This window comes from Macaca mulatta, chromosome 7 (genome assembly GCF_049350105.2).
Source record: "Macaca mulatta isolate MMU2019108-1 chromosome 7, T2T-MMU8v2.0, whole genome shotgun sequence".
NCBI classification, from domain to species: Eukaryota; Metazoa; Chordata; class Mammalia; order Primates; family Cercopithecidae; genus Macaca; species Macaca mulatta.
Genome location: NC_133412.1, coordinates 136,591,718 through 136,613,277, shown reverse-complemented (window position 1 = coordinate 136,613,277; position 21,560 = coordinate 136,591,718). Strand labels below are relative to the sequence as shown.

The window sequence follows — 21,560 nt, the reverse complement described above, 5'->3', positions numbered from 1 at the left end:
GTCTCCAAAAAAAAAAAAAAAAGAGTTTGTCCTTGATTCCAAGAACATTTGTACACCCTCAAATATACAACCACAGAATATATAAATCACCTCTGGATCCCCCACCCAGTCATAAGGAATAATATTTTCTCCTCATGTTTACATATTTTTTCTTTTTTTTTGAGACGGAGTCTCGCTCTTGTTGCCCAGGCTGGAGTGCAATGGCGCGATCTCGGCTCACTGCAAGCTCCGCCTCCCGGGTTCAAGCGATTCTCCTGCCTCAGCTTCCCAAGTAGCTGGGACTATAGGCATGTGCCACCACGCCCGGCTAATTTTGTGTTTTTAGTAGAGACGGGGTTTCTCCATGTTAGGCTGATTTCGAACTCCCGACCTCAGGTGATCTGCCCGCCTTGGCCTCCCAAAGTGTTGGGATTACAGGCGTGAGTCACTGCGCCTGGCCTCTTTTTTTTTTTGGAGTCTCGCTCTGCCGCCCAGGAGTGCAGTGGCGCGATCTCAGCTCACTGCAAACTCCGCCTCCCAGGTTCATGCCATTCTCCTGCCTCAGCCTCCCGAGTAGCTGGGACTACAGGCGCCCACCACCACGCCCGGCTAATATTTTGTATTTTTAGTAGAGACGGAGTTTCACCGTGTTAGCCAGGATGGTCTCGATCTCCTGACCTAGTGATCCGCCCGCCTCGGCCTCCCACGGTGCTGGGATTACAGGCCTGAGCCACCGCGTCCAGCCTTTTTTTTTAAGTGAAAGCAAGTTTAAGAAAGTAAAGGAATAAAAGAATGGCTACTCTGTAGGCAGAGCAGCCTGCATATTCTTGTATTTTTATTGTTCCATGTGATAATTTATAATAGCATTATGATGGAAGATCACTTTGAGGTAGTCTTATTGTTGGAGTTGGAATTTTAAAAAGTTCTTTTGTCATGGTAACATTGTGCTTATTGTATTTTTATGATATTGAGGTTTCCAGGAAAACAAGTTACTTCATCATTGCTTGCCTTTTAAAAGTATTGCTGATTTACTTTTAGACCATAAAAATGAAATGTACCACAACAAAAACATCAAGTCTCTTAAAAAAAAAAACTGTAGATAAAATCTGTGCGGGCACTGTGGCTCACCCCTGTAATTGCAGTGATTTGGGAGGCTGAGGTGAGAGGATCTCTTGAGGCCAGGAGCTTGAGACCAACCTGGGCAGCAGAGTGAGACCCCTGTTGCTACAGAAGAAAAAAAAATTAGCCTGGCATGCCGGTAGTCCGAGCTACTCCAGAGGCTAAGGCAGGAGGATCCCTTGAGCCCAGGAGTTTGAGGCTGCAGTGAGCCATGATTGCATCACTGCACTCCAGACTGGGTGACAGAGTGAGACCAATAAATAAACAAACAAACAAATCTGGGCCGGGAATATTGGCTTATGCCTGTAATCCCAGTGCTTTGGGAGACTGAGGCAGGAGGATCGCTTAAGGCCAGGAGTTCGAGGCTGCAGTGAGCTGTGATTGCATCACTGCACTCCAGCCTGGGTGACAGAGCGAGATCCTGTCTGTAAAAAATAAAATTAATAAAATAAAATCTATCTGTAGGCTCAGCTATGTGTTCTATGGATGCCACTGTGTTATTAAAGTATACAATCTTAAGTTTTTATGTGTTTTAATTCACTGTTTTATGAACTACTGCTTGGAATAGTGGGGAACATAATGTAATAGATTTAATTCATTAAGAGATTAAAAGTTTAGAAGATTAGATCTAGTATTATCATCAGTACCAGTTGAAGTTCATTAAATGAGAAAGCAAGCAACAGTTAAACCGCAGTTAGGCGAAGCAATTAACATTGGTGGTGTTATGGTTACTGTGAAGACTGGAAAAATAAATAATTGAAAGTATTTCGAATTTGACAAATTGAATGAAGTTAAAAATTGAATCCACCTCCTTGTCACTTGCTAATTTTAAATTTTCCTGAGCTATTATAGTTTAAATTATTGAGAATTATCTGCACTGCATTTTGTGGGTGGTGAAAATTGAGTGGAGTGAGTGCTTTACAGTACCAGTGCTTGAAGCGGAACTGGATTTGTGATGGTTTACATAAGGAAGAAGGCATCATCCATGATTATGTCAGACTCTGACCTGACAGAGAGAGTCTAACAAAACAAATAAAGGACTGTAGAGCTTGGGGCTTTTGATAGTCAGTGCTTAAATGACCACTCTTGTACCTAAATGGTTAATTAATTTCAAAATGTTTTTAGTCATTTCATGGCTAGTCAGACTGTGCATTCCTGTGATCCCAAATCTATATTTAATATCAAAATATTCCTGGTAAAATTATGTTTCTTCACAGTTTTACTTAATGGAATATTCTTTTTCATTCGTGTGTTAATGTAGGGCACTACACCTACATTTCTTGACTGGGAGGATATCCTATTTTTATTTTATTATTTTTTTTTGAGCAAGACTAGTAATAATTATGTACTGTCGTAACAGAATAATTTTACCACACCAGGGTGGCCTAGTTAACAAATGATACTCATTTGTGCCCACAGATGCAAGGATAGTTGACCAATTCTCTGCCTCTTAAATAATACATATTTTTTGAGTCATAAGACTTAGGTTTCAAGTGGATCCTGTAAAGTTGATCTCTTTGTATGCTACATTTAGGGAAGTGAGTGTTTGTTTTTAAAAATCTATTTAGTTTGTCCATAGACTAAATTGTTTAAGCAAAACAATATATCACTATATATTATATATTAGGTTTGCTATTGAGCTCTAAAAAGCGTTCAGAGAGAATTTTTGAGTGAAGTAACATTTGGAAGCTGTCAAAGTTAGTACATTTCTGAAACGAAGGATTAGCCTAGCCAAATGTAAGCTGCTTTGCTTTATGACAGATGTGAAAGCATTGTGTTCACCTGTCTTCCCAGCTGGTGTGTGTTGAGTTGGGGAGGTTGGAGATTGGGGAATTGGATGTGTGTGATGATCTTGGCTATCTTGCCTGTGAAACATTGGGATTGGTGGTGGTTGCCAAATGTAGGAAAGAGGTTGATGCTACGTGGACAGATAGGAAATAGCTGTTAACCTAACACCTTTCATTCAGTGGGAGCATTGAAAAGTCTTTTAAACAAAATCCAAAGAAGTTGCTAGGAGTTTTGCAAAAGTATCTTTGCAGCAGGTGGCTTAGAATATGAATTTCATATTGTGTTAAGCATTTTTTCTTCATCTGTGAACTTAAAGCTATTTTTATGAACTGAAATTATGGATTTGTTGCATGCATGCAATTTTGATTAGCAATGAAACCTGTATTTAGTCTTTATTCTAACTTAGATTTTTTCTTTTTCTTCCTCATGGGAAGTTATGGTTATTACAATGTCCAAAACACTCATTTCTCATTCTTATCTCAAGATAATGAGCGTTGTCATTGACATGTCTTCAGTTTCTGTTGAGATAAGAAAATGTATTCACCCTTGTGGAATTTTACTTTCATAATGAATTTAAATAAAATAAGTGGCTATGATCTGGTATGGTGGCTCACACCTGTAATCCCAGCACTTTGGGAGGCCGAGGCCGGTGGATCACGAGGTCAGGAGTTCGAGACCAGCCTGGCCAACATGGTGAAACCCTGTCTTTACTAAAAGTACAAAAATTAGCTGGGCGTTGTGGCAGGCGCCTGTAATCCCAGCTTCTCCAGAGGCTGAGACAGGAGAATTGTTTGAACCCAGGAGACGGAGGTTGCAGTGAGCAAGATCACACCATTGCACTCCAGCCTGGGCAACAGAGTGAGACTCCGACTGAATGATACTGTTCACAAAAACAACATTATGTATGTTTGAAGTAAGTATATAACGAGGGAAACCAAGGCTCCAAGAAATCACTGACAGTGCAGAATTCAGTAAGTGTGATTGAATTGGAATGTCAATCAGAATTATTTTCTAAGTTATCTTCTTGACTTGGTAGATGCTGAAGTTTCTATTCTCCCTTGAGTTCTTACTTTTTATTCTAAAGAATTTGAATAATTCTCAGACTCTCAAGCGAAAGCTTCAATCAGAGGAGGGTATTTCAGTTGTGTTTCTTTGCTGTTTGACCTCAGCTTTATTGAAGCTTGAGATAGTGTCCCATATAGTTGTTTATTTTCTCCCATCTGTTAACACTTTTGACATTTATTTTTTTCTTCTGTTTTCCTCTCTCTTAGTAGTTTTGCAGGTGGGCTTGCTTAGGGTTGTACAGAGGTATGGCCCGGTCAGAAATACGGAAGTGGCATGGGAGCTGGGGAGACTGAAGATAAAGACATAGAGATAATACTGCATGTTTAGCAGGGTAGAGTTACGGAAAGAGGGATAGGTTTGGGAGCTAGGCAGAAATCTTAGAATTCTAGTCAGTTTTCCTTGTAAGCTAGGTGACTTTGGACAGATGACCTTCTCACAGCCTCTGTTTGCTTATCTGTAAAGTGGTGATAATATCGTCTGCCTTGCAGGATTCATTTTAGAGGTGATATATGTGAAATGCCTAGAGTAGCAGCTAAACATGATAGGCGCTTGATAATTGACAGTTGTCATGATATTTCCATCTTTGAGGTCAGAGAAATGGTCAATATTCCATGTCCATTTATGATTATATTCTTGCTCTCTAGGATAGTGCCCCTCTCATCTTCACTGCTTAGAGTACCTGCTGAGGGAAACTATCCTTTCAGGCAGAAAAGGAATTCTTCATGTTTTTAAAGCAGTGCCGATTCTTACTATAGTATTGCTTCTTACTCATTACTTTTTCTTTTCTGGTTTGCATCTTAAATATTCTTCTAGAGAGTCTCTCTCTCTCTCTTTTTAATGAAGAGAGTTTTTGTGTAATGTAGTGTAATAAACTGAACATAGCTTTAAAGGCAGAGATGTATGATTATGGCTTGCTCTGGTTGGCAGGAAAGGTGTGCTTTGGACAGAGCATAGTCTGTGAAAGACCCATGAGTATCAAAGGTGGCCAAACGCTTTGAAAGACTCTGGGCATAAGGTTCCTTTTCTGGTTTTATCATCAATCTTTTCAGTTGTGACTGAGAGCTGGCGGTGTCTGGCATGTAGGAGGTGTGGAGTAAGTGTTTACTGAATGAATAAATATGATGATACTTCAGATATAAAGATTTAGTGGGGTCTAAATTTATTGGGTAGTATTTATTTGATTAGATTTGAAGAGCAGAAATAGTATACAAACATTAAGTGACTTTTGCTGCAGCCTTGACAATAAAACAAACTGAGTTTCCTGTCATATCTGGGGCTTACACTGGACGGAGATTTGTTGGTTCACAAGAATTGCTGCTGACATTAACCTGGCACTTTGCAGTTCTCCTTGAAATATGCCATAGAAAACACTGGGCTGGAGCCCAAGACCTAAAGAGCACAATACCTTTGTGTCTGGCGGATGTGCAAGTGGAAGAGTGAGCTGAGAGCGAGGGTGTGATATTCTAGTCCTTTCTCTTACCCTGGCCCCTCTTGGCTTATAGGGATTCATATCAGCTCAGAGGCCCCAGTTCTGGCTCATCACCATTAATGAAAGATAAGTGCTATATAAGTTCCTTCTCTGGTCTTCCGTGTAGTTTCCCTTCCACTCACATGGACACCCAGGCTCTCTTTATTTTTGTTTGATGTGTGTTCAGGAAATATAAAAAGCTTATTTTAATTCCAGCTTTCAGTAAACAATTAGAAAGGAAAAGTTTCTGTTTGTTGTTGCAGGAACCCCTCCCCGTCTCAATCCCCTGCCTCCTAGCCTCTACAATTGGTTCATTTTTTTTTTAATGCAGGAAGTGAATTTTAGGTTCTCCATGTTTTTATCCCTTCATTAGTATGTATAATTAAGAGGTAACAGGATTTGATGTGGTTTTCTAAAGTTTTATGTAACATGAGAAGCACACTTAGTGAGTGGTTCATATTTTTGAAAGATTATACAGTATTTGAGGGGAGATTTTCTTTTACTAGAACCTCGTTTTCCACGCTCTTCATTTTGCTGGGCATAATTTGATAAGACTTAGCCTACCCTTATCCTTTTTACTTGAGGGCAATGCCGTGTGTAGTTTGAATACGCCAGTGCATGATCCTGAGAGGTCTTTCTTTGGTGAGTGTATCTTCAGAAACAGAATCAGGATCCATCTTCAGGAATTTTCTTTCTTCCTGAAGACTCATTTCCACATGTCAAGTATAAACTAGGCCTATAAACTCTAGTGAGTGGTTTCATGTAACCATCCAAAGAGTTTCTGTTTCAGTTCCAAAAAAGGCAATTTTTCCCCCCAGCCATTAAATAGCTGAGTTTTTTTTGTTGTTGTTGTTATTGTTTTTTTCCTGGCAGGGGGCAGGGCGGCCGAGAGTGGGGTTTTCCACTGCTGCTGGTGGGTTTTCTTTGGTGATAGGTGATGAGATGTTTCAGAAACCAAGCCATCTTAATACTAGTTGTTTAAAACTCAATATATAATACTAATGTTAGGTTTTTACAGAGTTTGAAAAGCTTGACAGAACATTTATAGGTAGGGAGGATTCTACTTAATTTATAAGGGTAGCTTGGAAGATATGTTTTAGTTTCCAAAATTACAGTATGTGACAATTAACTTTGTTTTAAAATTTTTTTTAATTTTTTATATTACATTAGTTATCATAAGTAACAGCAATTAATTTGGAAAAGAGAAATGGCCTAGAAGGAGATACGAGGAAACTTAACACTGGTCATCTTTGGAGAATAGGAATGGAAGGTTTCACTTTCTACCTTGACATTAAAAAAATTAGTTAAAAACAGAACGGTAGTTATGTGTCTTAAATCTGCCTTTCCAATTAATAGAAAGTAACAACTACTGAGAAGAAAAATGGTATCTGTGAACATTGGTGATCATCACATTAAGCCTTTGTATGATCAGTTACAGAGTCTACCAGAGACTTTCAATACAGCATAAATGCTTCTACTCTTAAGTATTATTTGTGGTATGTATGTTTGCCCTCTATCCTTCCATCCACCCAACATCTGTCTACCCATCTGTCTGTATCTGCTAAGGAAGAGAAGTGCAGCTTGGTTTCTTTTGTGTAAGGAAAGAGCTTAATTGCTCCTCTATCTAGATGATCTTGAAAGAGCCTTATTTTTGATGTTTGGCAAGAGGGTAAAGTACTTAGTAGTTTTCAAAAATGGTATGTGGGACATTGAAAAGATAAATTGTATTGGTGTGAAATCTTTTGTTTTCAGTGTTCTGAGATTCTTTTTTTTTTTTTATGACAGAGTCTTGCTCTGTCGTCCAGGCTGGAGTGCAGTGGCACAATCTCAGCTCACTGCAAGCTCTGCCTTCCAGATTCAAGCAATTCTGCCTCAGCCTCCTGAGTAGCTGGGATTACAGGGGTGCGCCGCCACGCCTGGCTACTTTTTTGTATTTTAGTAGAAACGGGGTTTTACCATGTTGGCCAGGCTGGTCTCAAACTCCTAACCTCATGTGATCCACCCACCTCAGCCTCCCAAAGTGCTGGGATTACAGGCGTTAGCCACTGCACCTGGCCGAGATTCTTATCTTGGTAATTTTTTGCACAGAGAACTCAGCTCCCTATCGTACCACATTTTAATGAGCTACACAGTAATTTATGACTTGAGCTCTTTCCTTTTCTAATCAGCTCATCAACACCAAGACCGTTCTATGTCAATTTACTTTAGAATTGAAATTTTACTTTTTGTATAATGCTATTAGGTGGCTTCTATTTGATTTGGGGGATGAATAGATTTTGAGTCAGCGTTTGCTGCTTAACAAACCACTCCACAACTTGGTGGCTTAAAACAACAGCCATTTATTTAGTTCACCATTTTGTGGTTTGGCAGTTTCAGCTGGACTCAGCCATGTGATGGTTCTCATTTCCTCTGGGCTCACTCATGAACATGCCGTTAGATGGATATTCTCACTCACATATCTGATGGTTGGCTAGTGCTACAGGGATACCTGGGCTTTGTGAGTTTCATCATCCAGCAGGTTAGCCTGGGCTTGTCCACATGGTGGCTTATGGGTTTCTCTAAAGCAGTAAGAGAGGGCAAATGCAAATGCAAATGCTTAAGAACTTTTCAAATCTCTGTTTGCATCATGTTTGCTATTGTCCCATTGGCCAAAGTGAGTTACAAGGCCAGCTGAAATTCCAAGGATGGAGAAAGACTCTACCACTTTGTGGGAGGAGCTCTAAAATTATACTGCAGTGGCATGAACACAAGGAGGGAAAGAATTTGTGGCCATTTCTACCATCTGCCATAAATGTACTTGGGACTTCCCACCTTGGTTCAACGGATATTGTCTTTATTTTGAAATATGTCTAGAATCCAACCACTTCTCACTATCTTCTCTGCCTCCTTTGCTACCTCGTAGTCCAAACCACTATCATCTTTTGCCTCCCAACAGGTTCCCTGCTGCTTCCATCTTTTCCCCTGTGTTCTACACAGCAGCCAGAGCAAGCTTTTAAAAATAGAAGTCAGATTATGTCACTCCTCTGTTCAAAACCTTCCACTGGCTTCTCATTTCATTCAGAATAAAATTTAAATTACCTTCTGAGGCTACAGAACTTTACATGATGTGGCTCTTTCTTCGACCTCATCTTAACTCACTGCTCTTAGCCACACTCCCTCCTTGCTGTTTCTCAAACACACTAACAGGCCGTAGGGCTTTGCATTTGTGGTTTTCTCTACCAGATACTCAGCATGTCTCCTTCCTTTACTTCTTTAAGGTCTCTGTTTATATGTCACTTTCTCAGAGAGGTGGTCAATGATACACTGCATAAAATAACATTCTTGCTTACCAGTCTCTGGCTTGCTGTATTTTACTCCTTAGACTTACCACCACCTGACAATTGTTTATTTTCTATCCCCTCCAGTTAGACTGTGCGCTCCATGAGGCAGTGACCTTGAGTATTTTGTTTGCTGTTTATCCCCAGTACCTAGAACAGTGCCTAGTGCAGAGTATATGCCACTTAAGCCTCAGCAGAATCACTGTCCAGTGACATTCATCACCTGGTCTTAGTGTTGGCTCATCCCTAGAAGTGAGGTGAGGTCTGTGTCCCATTGTTGCTGGGCTAGAGGCAGCTGATTTCCTCCCATTCTTTGATGCTCAGTTGGACCAGTATCGTGATATTTAAGGAAAGGTTCATCCTATCCCCTTTTGCCAACACAATTTTAATTTGATGACTTTGTGGTCATTTTTCTTTATAAATACCCATCTTCATGGATTTAAATATATAATCATTGGATGCTTATGGTTTACATAAGTGTATGAATATTCATATGTATGTTTTTTTGAAGAGGGTGGCACATGGAGCAAACACTTTTTACTTAGGCATGGATGCTCAGGTAGTGGTGTTGATGCCTTCTTTGTGTATTCTTGAAATTTCTGCAAGCTCCCAAACCTTTTTATACTCAGATCTATGTACCAAATTGCTCAGGTCCCAGTGGGCCAGACTTCCACTGAGTGTTAGCTAACTCAGGGATAGAGTTGCTGTCCTTCAAGTATAGTTTGTCTCTCAGATGGCTTTCCCATAGCTGATTCTCAGGCTTTGAATATGGATTCTGTTAGTCCACAGGCATTGACTCCATTTGCAGGTGTGTGCTTGTAACAAACATATAGTCAAACCTCTAACATTTGGAATAATGAGATGAGATGGGAATGAGTAGGAGGAAGGGCAGCCTGGTTTAGTGAAATATCTGATGCACAGAATATTTAAAAATAGGCCTGGCATAGTGACTCACGTGGCCTGTAATCCCAGCACTTTGGGAGGCCGAGGCGGGTGGATCACTTGAGGTCAGGAGTTCAAAACCAGCCTGGCCAACATGGCAAAACCCTGTCTCTACTAAAAACACAAAAATTAGCTGGGTGTGGTGGTGTGCATCTGTAATCCCAGCTACTCGGGAGGCTAAGGCACGAGAATCGCTTGAACCTGGAGGCAGAAATTGCAGTAAGCTGAGATCGTGCCACTGCACACCAGCTTGGGTGATAGAGCAAGACCCTGTTTTAAAAAAAAAAAAAAAAAAAAAAAAAAAAGGAATATTTTAAAATAAAGGTAATTATGTTAATTATATGATTTTAAAATTATAGCGCATGTCATAGACTAAGATACAACTGGGATATGAGTCCCATAAGCAACTGTAATGGAAATATTTGCAGTCTACACAGGCCTAGAGAAGAAGTGAAGGATTTTAAGCAGCAAAGTCTGTGGAAGAGTTATTTGACTCAGACTTTGAAGGCTAAAGAACTAGATAAATCTAATTTGTTGAAACCTTTGATTTAAAAAAGTTACTGATTTTTATATTAATGGACCTGAAGATGTTCAGGTGCAGATTAACTTGTACTTGATTAGAATCACATTCTTCAAGTGTAAAATAGAAATTTTGCAGTGGAAAAGCTGAGACATGTGATTTCCCTGCCTGGCTTCTTCTGGACATTAAGGTAACTCTCACTGGAGATGTCTCCCATTCCAGAAGTGGACATTTATGTTTCGCTGCCCCAAAGCTGGTTGAATTAGAAAGCTGGAAAGCAAAGCAAGAGCTTTAAATATTTAGTGGAACGAGGGTGCTGATAATGACAGTCGGGATTGTGGGGCTCTTCTGGACTCTGGCTTCTTATGAGAGGAAGGGTTAAGAACATCCCCTTTTGGGGAAGACAAGCTAGGACTTCAGTCCAGTTTTGCCGTTTACTATTGGAGTGATCTTAGATAAGTTATTTAACCTCTCTATGCCTCAGTTTCCTTGGTGGTAAAAAGGGGGATAATGAGAGGGCTCATACTTTAGAGTTGTAAGGATTCAATGCAGTCATATGTGGGAAAGGCTTATTGTAGATGCTCAGGAAATGTTAGCTAATATATATAGAAGGCCTATTTTCTTAAGAATTCAGGAAAATGATACCAGAAGGGCTTAAATGGGCACCCAGGACACAGTTTTATGTGCCATTGTGGTCCCTATGAAACTAGTGAATATATGCAGTTGTTTTGTGAGAGTGACAGAACAAAGAGTGACAGAGGGAGGGGGTTGCCATAGCATTGGGGTAAACAAGTGAGCGGAGTGGTCTAGAGAGGAAAGCATTTGTGTGCACAGTGGCTCCAAAGAGGTGTGTGAGGTGTGCAAGGAGGGAAGAGCATACACCTGGTAATGGGGGCCTGAGAGCTGCAGGGGTTGGAAGATAACACTGGTATGTGTAGAAGTGTGTGTAGGGGTGGGAAGGAGGGTGGAGTGAGGATTTATGGGCTTGGATCAGGCTATTAGGTTGGATCCCAAAGGCATTAGGTGCCACTCAGGCTAGATCTCTACGAAGAGGAATCACGCAAACTGAGGCTCCAGAAGAAAAGAGTTCTTTCTGTGGGTTTATGTTAGATTCCTAGGGTCAGGCTTCTCAAACTTATCTAATCAAGTGCCCCTAGGCATAAGAGAGTTACCCTTGCTGGGACCTGCGCGGTGGCTTGCGCCTGTAATCCCAGCACCTTTGGGAGGCCGAGGTGGGCGGATCACGAGGTCAGGAGATGGAGACCATCCTGGCTAACACGGTGAAAACCCATCTCTACTAAAAAATACAAAAAATTAGCCGGGCGTGGTAGCTGTCGCCTGTAGTCCCAGCTACTCGGGAGGCTGAGGCAGGAGAATGGCGTGAACCCGCGAGGCGGAGCTTGCAGTGAGCTGAGATCGCGCTGCTGCAAGGACTCCTGCCTGGGCAACAGAGCGCAACTCCGTCTCAAACTTGCTGCAGTTTTTTTGAAGTCTTGTTTATTTATTTTTTAGTTTTTTTATTTTTAAAAATTCAGAGATTTTTGCATTTCATATTTGTTTCTTTTCATTCTAAACATTGGTGTTTTTAGTAAAGTTAATCGCACCGAGGGAGAAGTGCCATGTTTATCTTATGGCTTCTAAAAGAAACCCACACTGCCCTTCTGAGATTAATCCAGGAGCAAGGTAATTAACAGTTAGGGTAGTTGGATGCCAGGAAAGAGAGAGGTCTTTAGAAGGGGCCTCGTACTCATAGCAGGTAGGCAGTTGGTATTCCCTCATTGCTTCTTCTAGGCCTCTGAGGCCCCAAATCCTTTCTGTAAGGCAACTTGTGGCTTTTTGAAGGCCCACTGATGGTCCTTTAGTGCTCACTACTTACCCAAGCTGCTGAGATTCTTCCTTGTGCCCACTGCAGCAGTGGCCTGGGACAGGAAGTAAGGTGCATTTAATACTCTTGTCCCAGGCTGGGCGCCTTGGCTCACACCTGTAACCTCAGCACTTTGGGAGGCTGAGGTGGTTGGATCACTTGAGGCCATGTTTTGCTTTGCTTTGCTTTGCTTTTAAAACCAGGACTCTGCCCTTCTTAGTGAAGCATATTGGGGGGCAGAGAGGCATACTGATTGGGATTTTTCCAAATGGTTTTCCTCACATCCTGACATCCGAACCTCTTAAATAAGGACTTTCAAGGCCCTCATGCAATTCTGGTAGTTTCAGTATATCTAAGAGAAGACAGATTATTAATGATTTTCAGATGTGAAATTCATTAAACTATATAAGAAATGAAAGTGCTTTTGGGGAAGGATAATACTAGGGAGTATTGAAACAGAACATCTAAAACAATTGTTTTCCTTGCAGTGTTAACATGTGATATAAATGTGGTGTTTTTGTCTTTACTGCTTGCCTTATGTTACCTCCTTGCTCTGGAACAGTTGTTTTCAGACTTCAGTATGTATAGGAATCACCTGAGAAATTGGTTGGAGTTGTTGATTTGCTATCTTTTACCTGGGGATGTGCAGTACAGATGGTTCAAATGCTTTTTGAGCAGACTGGATATTGCTTTGGAAGTGTCATAGTGTTAGTTTCTAACCTCTACATAGTGGCCTGTTCCTGCCTGTCACCTCACACCCTGCATTCTTCAATGACCTCAGTGCCTTTGCTTTATTCATTCCTCCCAAGATGGAAATTAATCTTCTGTCTCCTTAGGGCTCAGCTCAAGAGGAGACCTTCCCAAGAAGCTTTCTGTCTAGTCTAGCTCACTCTGATGATGCCTTTCCCAAAACCCCTCTGTACATACAGTAGTTAAAAAAAAAAAAAAAAGGCTAACTTTCCCTGTTTGGCTCTTGTAGGTATTATGTAATTTTTTATTTATGGTCTGTATTGCTCACTGGACCATTCCTGTATATTGCATTGCTTTACTGGTTATCTTTCAAGGTTCCCATGTACAACTTCAGAGGGTGTGCAGTGCATAGTATTAATGTGCTGTTCCTCTGTCTTTGTATTTTTGTTTTTGAGATGAGGTTTCTTGCTATGTTGCCCAGGCTGGTCTTGAACTCCTGGGCTCAAGGGATCCTCCCGCTTTAGCCTCATAAGTAGCTGTGTGTGCCACTACACCTGGCTTCTCTGTCTTTCTATGTAAAAAATAGTTTATTTCTCTTAAGATTTCAAGTGCCTTGAAAGTAGGAATAATCTTAGATTTTATATTTTTCATAGCATCCAGTAACTTTATATTTAGGCTTCTCCTCCTTCTCCTCCTCCTCCTCCTCCTTCTTCCCTTGCCTTCCCTTCCCTTTCTCTCTCTTTCTTCGTCTTCCTCTGTCCTCCTTCTTCTCCTTCTCTTTCTCCTCCTCCTCCTTCTCTCCTTCTTCTTCTTCTTCTTCCTTTTTTTTTTTTTTTTTTTTTCCTAATTTAAGACAAGATCTCACTCTGTCACCCAGGCTGGAGTGCAGTGGCGCCATCTCGGCTCACTGCAACCTCTACCTCCGGGCTCAGGTGATCCTTCCACTTCAGCCTCCCAAGTAGATGGGAGTACAGATGTGCGCCACCAGGCCTGGCTAACTTTTTAATTTTTTGTAGAGGTGGCATCTGTCCATGTTGCCCAGTCTGGTCTCTAGTTCCTTGGCTCAAGTGATCCACCTGCCTTGGCCGGCTTCCCAAAGTGCTGGGATTACAGGTGTGAGCCACTGTGCCTGGCTTCTTTTAATCTTTTTAGTCTGCCAGGCACGGTAGCTCACGCCTGTAATCCCAGCGCTTTGGGAGGCTGAGACAGGTGGATCGCCTGAGGTCAGGAGTTTGAGACCAGCCTGGCCAAGATGATGAAACCCCGTCTCTACTAAAAATACAAAAATTAGCCACATGCGGTGGCGGGCGCCTCTCCCAGCTACTTGGGAGGCTAAGGCGGGAGAATCACTTGAACCCGGGATGTGAGGTTTCAGTGAACCAAGATCCCGCTGCTGTACTCTAGCCTGGGCGACAGTTCAAGACTCTCAAAAAAAAAAAATCAATTTCATATAGTAGAAAAATATGGTGGTATTCTTTTGTCTTATTTGGAAGACTAGGACTGCACTAATGGAAATGATTTAGGATTCGGCCACAGAATCTGAAATTTGTTGAATTTTTTTTTAATTTTTAGAGCTCATTTTCTACCTGAGCTTCATTTCTGTTATAGTTTTCTAAGTATGCGACAAGTAATGTTTTAAGAACCATTAAGGTACTGTTCATTGAATATCATCTTGTAGAATATAATGTTGCTAAAGATTTTGATGTAAAGATTCTAGTTAGAAGCCTTGAGCTAAGTTTTTCTGAATCTTGCCCTGCCATCCCTCCCACCCTCCAATGTGGTTTTTGGTGTTCTTAAAAACAAAAAACAAAAACCTGTTTAAAGTTACCAGAGTCATGCATGTATTTTTGTAGAAAATACAGATGAACAGATGATTATCACTTCAAACATTTTGGTGTGTATTCTTCAAGCTTTTTTGTAGGGGTAGTGGTGGCGGCAGCTGTATTTGTATGGGCTCATGGTCTTACTAGACCAAAACAATTTTTTTTGGAGGACTACTTCTAGCCTATCCCAATGTAGTAATTAGTCTGATAAAAATTTAATAAGTCATCACTGTGGTAATTTATGATGATGCCTTTTTATCAAGTCAAATTGAGTAATTGACTTATCTAATTAGTAGTACATCTCTTAGTCAGATCAGTGCCTGGTTGTTTTGTTTTTTTTTTTTTTTTTTTTTGAGACGGAGTCTCGCTGTGTCGCCCGGGCTGGATGCAGTGGCCGGATCTCAGCTCACTGCAAGCTCCGCCTCCCAGGTTTACGCCATTCTCCTGCCTCAGCCTCCCGAGTAGCTGGGACTACAGGCGCCCGCCACCTCGCCCGGCTAGTTTTTTGTATTTTTAGTAGAGACGGGGTTTCACTGTGCTTGCCAGGATGGTCTCGATCTCCTGACCTCGTGATCCGCCCGTCTCGGCCTCCCAAAGTGCTGGGATTACAGGCTTGAGCCACTGCGCCCGGCCTATCAGTGCCTGGTTGACCCACAAGACAAAGCTTTTGAATATAAAGCGGTCTTCTAGTGTATTAGGGAGTATGTGCTTCTACTTTAATAAACTGTGTATCCTTTTTGAGAACCACTGAGGTGTGGGTGTTTTTTTGTTGGTTTGTTTGTTAATTTGCTTTTTAAAAAGTTTTGAAAACTGAGCCAGAATAGTTTTGCTTATAGTTTGAGGAAGGAGAGTGTTCATGTTCAGCTTCTCTGCATTTTGGAGAATGATGCACAACATAACGTGTACATTTCTCCAGTTGCGTTTTCATCCGTCCCATTTTCCAGGCAGACTAGAATCCATGTAACTGCTGACTAGTGCCATTACACAGTGACACTAGTTCACAGAAGGAGTATGGTATAGTAGAAGAGAACAGGTCTTGGAGATTTGCGGCTTTCTACCTGTACGTTACCCTTAGCAAGACCTTCTTAACCCCTTTGAGTCACAGTTAGGCTTACTGTAAGATAAAAGTAAGCCCAAACACAAAATATTAATTTGATGGATAAAGTCTTAAGGTCCCGCCCTGTTTAATTCCTGACTTCTCCACATGGCCCACCATGAACTACTACCACCTTTATGATGGCCAGCAGGCATGAATTGTCTTGAACTTCATTTTTCCTTCTATTTAAGTGGAGAAGGTATCTCTTTTCCTGTTTATTAAATTCATTTTTCTGTCTCCTGGATTTCTCTCTGCTGCCTCTTCACTTTATGGGTGATCTCTTTTTGATTATCCTAGCTCTCTTTGTCCTTCTTTTCTTCTTGGTGAACTCTTATTGATCTGACATGGTCACCTGCAGGAAGGTAGCCTCCTGTGACTTCGCTGGCTTCAGGGAGGTGTCCTGTCCCCAGCACTCTTACAGCACTCTTCTCACAGAGGCTTTTGAGGTTTACTTGCCTGGTTTCCCAGTACAATGTAAGCTCCCTGAGGGCCAAAGATTGTCTCTTCATTTACCTTGTGCAGGGCCTAGGTTAATGAGTTGAATGAATGGTGAATGGCAGCTCTAAAGAAAAGCACATAATTTTTGATTTAGGGGCAGTATCCAAAGTGCATTAAGATCATGGACTCTGGGGCCATGTTGCTTAAGTTTAGACCCCTGCTCAGCATGTACCCTTTGACAAGAGCCTCAGTTGCTGCTTCTGTAAAGTGGGGCTAGTGACAATAGTACTTATTTTATAGTGTTATTGCGAGAATTAAGTGACCCAATAGATGAGTAGGGTGGAGAGCAGTGTAGCACATAGAGAGTGCTCACTAAGAATTAGCTCTTTACTGTATACATATGTATATATTTGGATACAGAGACTTGCTCAGTCTCCCTGGCTGGAGTGCGGTCTTGTAATCTTGGCTCACTGCAACCACTGCCTCTTAGGCTCAAGCAGTCTTTCCGCCTCAGCTTCCTGAGTCGCTGGGACTACAGGCGTGTGCCACCATACCTGGCTAGTTTTTGTATTTTTTGTAGAGACAGGGTTTCACCATATTGCCCAAGTGGTTTTCCCGCCTTGACCTCGCAAAGTGCTGGGATTACAAGCGTAAGCCATTGCACCCGGCCTAACTATTGAATTACTATATTTCATGAGCTTTCAGACACCTTTTTCTGATAGTTTTCTACTGATAATTTTGCTTTTATAAAATTTTATAAAATTTCAACGTGGTAATATTTATCCTTCCTATAGATGGCATTTGAGTATTGTGGTGGGAGTATTTTCTTTTTCTTTTTTTTTTTTTTGAGATGGAATCTTTCTCTGTCACCTAGTCTTGAGTGCAGTGGCATGATCTCAGCTCACTGCAGCCTCTGCCTCCCGGGTTCAAGCAATTCTCCTGCCTCAGTCTCCTGAGTAGCTGGGATTACAGGCGCATGCCACCATGCCCGGCTAATTTTTGTATTTTTAATACAGATGGGGTTTCACCATGTTGACCAGGCTGGTTCAAACTCCTGACCTCATGATCTGCCTGCCTCGGCCTCCTAAAGTGCTGGGATTACATGCGTGCGCCACTGTGTCCTGCCAAGTGGGAGTGTTTTCATCATGCCACCTTCTGTGGGGTCCCCATGGCAAGTGAGATGTTGAGCAGGATGAGTCTTGTCACCCTCAGAACTTCGAGAAGGGAAGTTATGGGTGTCAGGAGGAGGGCAGCACCTCCTGCCTCTAAATCTGGTGCCGTCTGCTTCATGCTGTGTTGATGGTTCCATTTAAAAAAAACAACTTCCAGCTGGGTGTGGTGGCTCACATCTGTAATCCCAGCACTTTGGGAGACCGGGGCAGGTGGATCACTTGAGGCCCGAAATTTGAGACAAGCCTGGCCAACATAGTGAAACCCCGTCTCAACTAAAATTACAAAAATTAGCTGGGCATGGTGGCGTGCGCCTATAATCCCAGCTACTCGGGAGGCTGAGGTGGAAGAATTGCTTGAACCCAGGAGGTGGAGGCTGCAGTGAGCTGAGATCTCGCCACTGCACTCCAGCCAGGCCGACAGAATGAGACCCTGTCTCAAAAATATAAAAATTAACAAAAAACCCCAATTTTTATTCGGAAATAATTTTAGACCTAAAGTAGCAAAAATAGAGACTCAGACTGCTTCCCCTAATACTGGCAACTAACTATCTTTTCCATTGTTTTTTATTGCTGAGTATGGTTCCGTTTTGACTATCTCACCACCATATTTTTTAACAGCTTTATTGAGATGTAATTATGTACTATACAGTTCACTCTTCAAAAGTGTGCAATTCATTAGTTTTTAGTATATTCACAGAGTTGTATAACCATCTCTATATTTAGAACATTTTTATCACCTCAGAATGAAATTCTGTACCCATTAGCAGTCACTCCTCATTCCTCTCGCTACCTTTTCTCCCCAGCTGCAGGCAACCACTAATCTACTTTATGTATCTCTGGATTTGCCTATTCTGGACATTTCATGTAAAATTTCCACCATCATTATATCTTATTAACATTTTCTGTGCAGGTCCTGGCTCTCCCTCTTACAAGTGTCTGACTGTGGCCTTGTCATTTAATTTGTCTCTGCCTTGGTTCCCTGATTTGTAAAGTGGGAGATAATAATAGTATGTAGATGTAGGGTTGTAAGGATTAAATGAGTTAACATGTGGAAAGCAGTTGGCTCCAATTTGTACTGTATAAATTTTAGCTGCTGTTACACTAGGATGTCATAGTTTTTCTTTTCTTTTTTTTTCTTTTTTTTTTTTTTTTGAGACGGAGTCTTGCTCTGTAGCCCGGGCTGGAGTGCAGTGGCCGGATCTCAGCTCACTGCAAGCTCCGCCTCCCGGGTTTACGCCATTCTCCTGCCTCAGCCTCCGGAGTAGCTGGGACTACAGGCGCCCACCACCTCGCCCGGCTAGTTTTTTGTATTTTTAGTAGAGACGGGGTTTCACGGTGTTAGCCAGGATGGTCTCGATCTCCTGACCTCGTGATCCGCCCGTCTCGGCCTCCCAAAGTGCTGGGATTACAGGCTTGAGCCACCGCGCCCGGCCTTCTTTTTTTTTTTTTTAAGAGATGGAGTCTCACTCTGTCACCCAGGCTGATTGTATAGTGGTGCAGTCATAGCTTGCTGCCACCTTAAAGTCCCAGGCTCAAGAGATCCTCCCACCTCAGCCTCCTGAGTAGGTGGGACCACAGATGCACCACCATGCCAGGCTAATTTTAAAAATTTTCTTGTGGAGATGGCAGTCTTGCTATATTGCCTATCTATGTCGCTCTATTGTCTCAAACTCTTGGCCTCAAGAGATCCGCCTGCCGTGGCCTTCCAAAGCCTGCTGTGCCCACCCAGGGATCTGTCATATTTTTAATTGGTTCATTTATAGTCTTCCATATTGGTATTTATTTTTTCTGTGTCATTACCAGTTAACCATACAAGTATGTAACAATTATTCATATCAGTTTTAGTATTTTGTCCTAAATCCTGAGTTTAGAATTTAGTCAATGTGAACTATTTCCTGTCACAAAGACTTAGTTGGTAAAAAGAACTGCAGCATTTGGCATTGTAAGTATGCATCTTCATTTGGCACCTTAGTGTATTTATTTGAATGAGAGGTGATGTACCCATCTGATTTAGTTAAAGTCAAAATAAATCTAGGGCATTGGTTTCTGAAAACCCAAGTTTTACTTTCATTAAAGTGAATTTCTTTCAAGAAGAGTTGCTTTTGAAACTAATTTTTTAAAAACACATTTATTTCTCATAGACTTTCAAGATCAAAGAGGAGATAAGAGAAATTCATAGTGCCCAAAACATACCTATCCCCACCCCCTCTATAGATGGGAAAACTGCTGAGGTTTAATTTGAGTGATCTGCAGGATAGTTAAATGAAGCTTGAGAAATATCCGTTTACAATAGTTATACATTGTCAAAATAATTTTCAACATAAATAATGAGTCAAATCCAGATTAGGATGTGGCAGAGGGATTGTGAAACACCAGACAAAAAAACTGGAGATATTGGGCTAGGAGCCAGAAGGTCTGGGATCAGGACTTGTTACCAGTCAGCTGAATGACCCGAAGCAAGCCACTTAAGTTCTTTGGGCCAGTTTCCTCATCTGTAACATGAGACAATTGCACTAGAATAGATGGTCTCTTGGGGCTTATCCAGAGCAAACATTCCATGGTTTCTTTCTTTCTTTTTTTTTCTGAGATAGAGTCCTGGCCTGTCTTCCAGGCTGGAGTGCAGTGGTGCAATCTCAGCTCACTACAGCCTCCTTCTCCTGGGTCCAAGTGATTCTGCTTCCTCAGCCTCCCAAGTAGCTGTGATTACAGGCATGCACCACCACGCCTGGCTAATTTTTGCATTTTTAGTAGAGACGAGTTTTGCCATGTTGGCCAGGCTGGTCTTGAACTCCTGACTTCAGGTGATCCACCTCGGCCTCCCAAAGTTCTGGGATTACAGATGTGAGCCACTGCACCCAACCTTATTTCTCATAATAAGAAGATACTACCAAATATTGATTAATTTAGAGAAATCTCTACATTTGTGTTTTTGCTGCTCTTTTTCTCATCCTTATTACTGCCATAACCCTTCTAGTTTCACAGTGAGGTGGCTATTTTATGATTTGTATTTTTACATTTCTGCTATCATATATATTTGTCTCTCTTTTAGGCAGCTCTGACCTGTGATACGTTCAAAATTGTATTAAGGTTTTAGATACAGATACTCTGACTGGGTAGTGGAGCTCAAACGAAAACCAACCTTCTCTCTTTGGTGGTGAAAATGGAAGCTGGCACATTCTGTGTTCCAGTGTGTCCTGGGGCCTTTTTATGAGTAGCTGCATTTCTTAAAAAATGCCTGTGATGAAGTAAATGTGCACATATAAATGATTTTCATGACTAATTTTGATTTTAAATTTGGAAATACAGTTTTATAGGGGGAAAACATTGGTACCTGACACACAATAAATTTTCACTTACGATTCCTAATATTTACTTTAAAGAGCCATTCTGCTTGTAACTAGGCAGTTTTATATTTCATAGTCTCTGCCAGTGGTTTCTAATTTTGGGCCACGAATGCTGGAGAGGTATATGAAGTTGTTATAAGGGATTTAATTATCCAAATGAACCCCTGTCTGCAGACCGATTTGTACTGGTGTTTTTCAGATGTATATAGGGATTTGTGACTAATGAAGATTTATTTAAGACTGGATCACTGGTTCCTGCCTGTGATCCTAGCACTTTGTTAGGCCAAGGTGGGAGGATTACTTAAGGTTGGGGGAAGTCAAGGCTGCAGTAAACCATGTTTGTACCATCTCACTCCAGCCTGGGTGACAGAGTGAGACCTGTCTGGAAAAAAAAGAAAAGATTTATTTAAAAGTACTTCCTGAATTCATAAAAATGTTTTGTTATTGTGTTTTCTTTAGTGATATTAATAAAGATCCAAGACACTTGAAAACTTTCCAAAGGTTCATATACACACAGCTGGAAAAACATCCTTTTCTAAAACCATGTCAAGCAAAGCATGATGTAGACTGAAAAAGAAAAAAAAAAAAAAGAAAAGAAAAGGATGTCAAGAAGTTAGTGAAATGGACAGAGAGGTCAACCTGATAGTATACATTTGTTTAAAAGTGTGCATATATTACATAGTTTCTTCTGTAAGTAGAACTTAGAGAATGTAAGCAACCTTTGCTTTTTCACTGAATAAAAACCACACTGTTTGTCTTTAGGACATTGAGTCTCAAGAAAAAAACAACAAACATTTAAAAAATCCCTCACTTGGTTGATACTACCTGAAAAAGCTCTCTAAATTATAAAGAAGAGATACTAAGTTCATTTCTGATAAGATGGTTAGTTTTGTTGACTGAATTGACATCATGCTCAAAATAAGACATAAGCTGTA

At 41.2% G+C, this 21,560-nt stretch overlaps 1 protein-coding gene and 1 long non-coding RNA gene across 10 annotated transcripts in view; one reads left to right on the top strand and one right to left on the bottom strand.

Annotated features, from left to right (window-relative positions):
- PPP2R5E (protein phosphatase 2 regulatory subunit B'epsilon) overlaps positions 1–21,560 on the top strand; it is a 169,967-nt gene that overhangs the window by 22,362 nt on the left and 126,045 nt on the right. Inside the window, exon 1 of one of the 9 annotated variants that reach the window (XM_077938162.1) lies at positions 11,015–11,083. The gene's annotated coding sequence lies outside the window, so the exon portion shown is untranslated. 9 annotated transcript variants of the gene reach the window in all.
- Positions 13,927–21,233, bottom strand: LOC144330279 (uncharacterized). Its single transcript, XR_013396309.1, has 2 exons — positions 18,831–21,233; positions 13,927–15,023 (listed from the first exon to the last, which is right to left on the bottom strand). It is a non-coding gene; the product is annotated as an uncharacterized LOC144330279 (long non-coding RNA).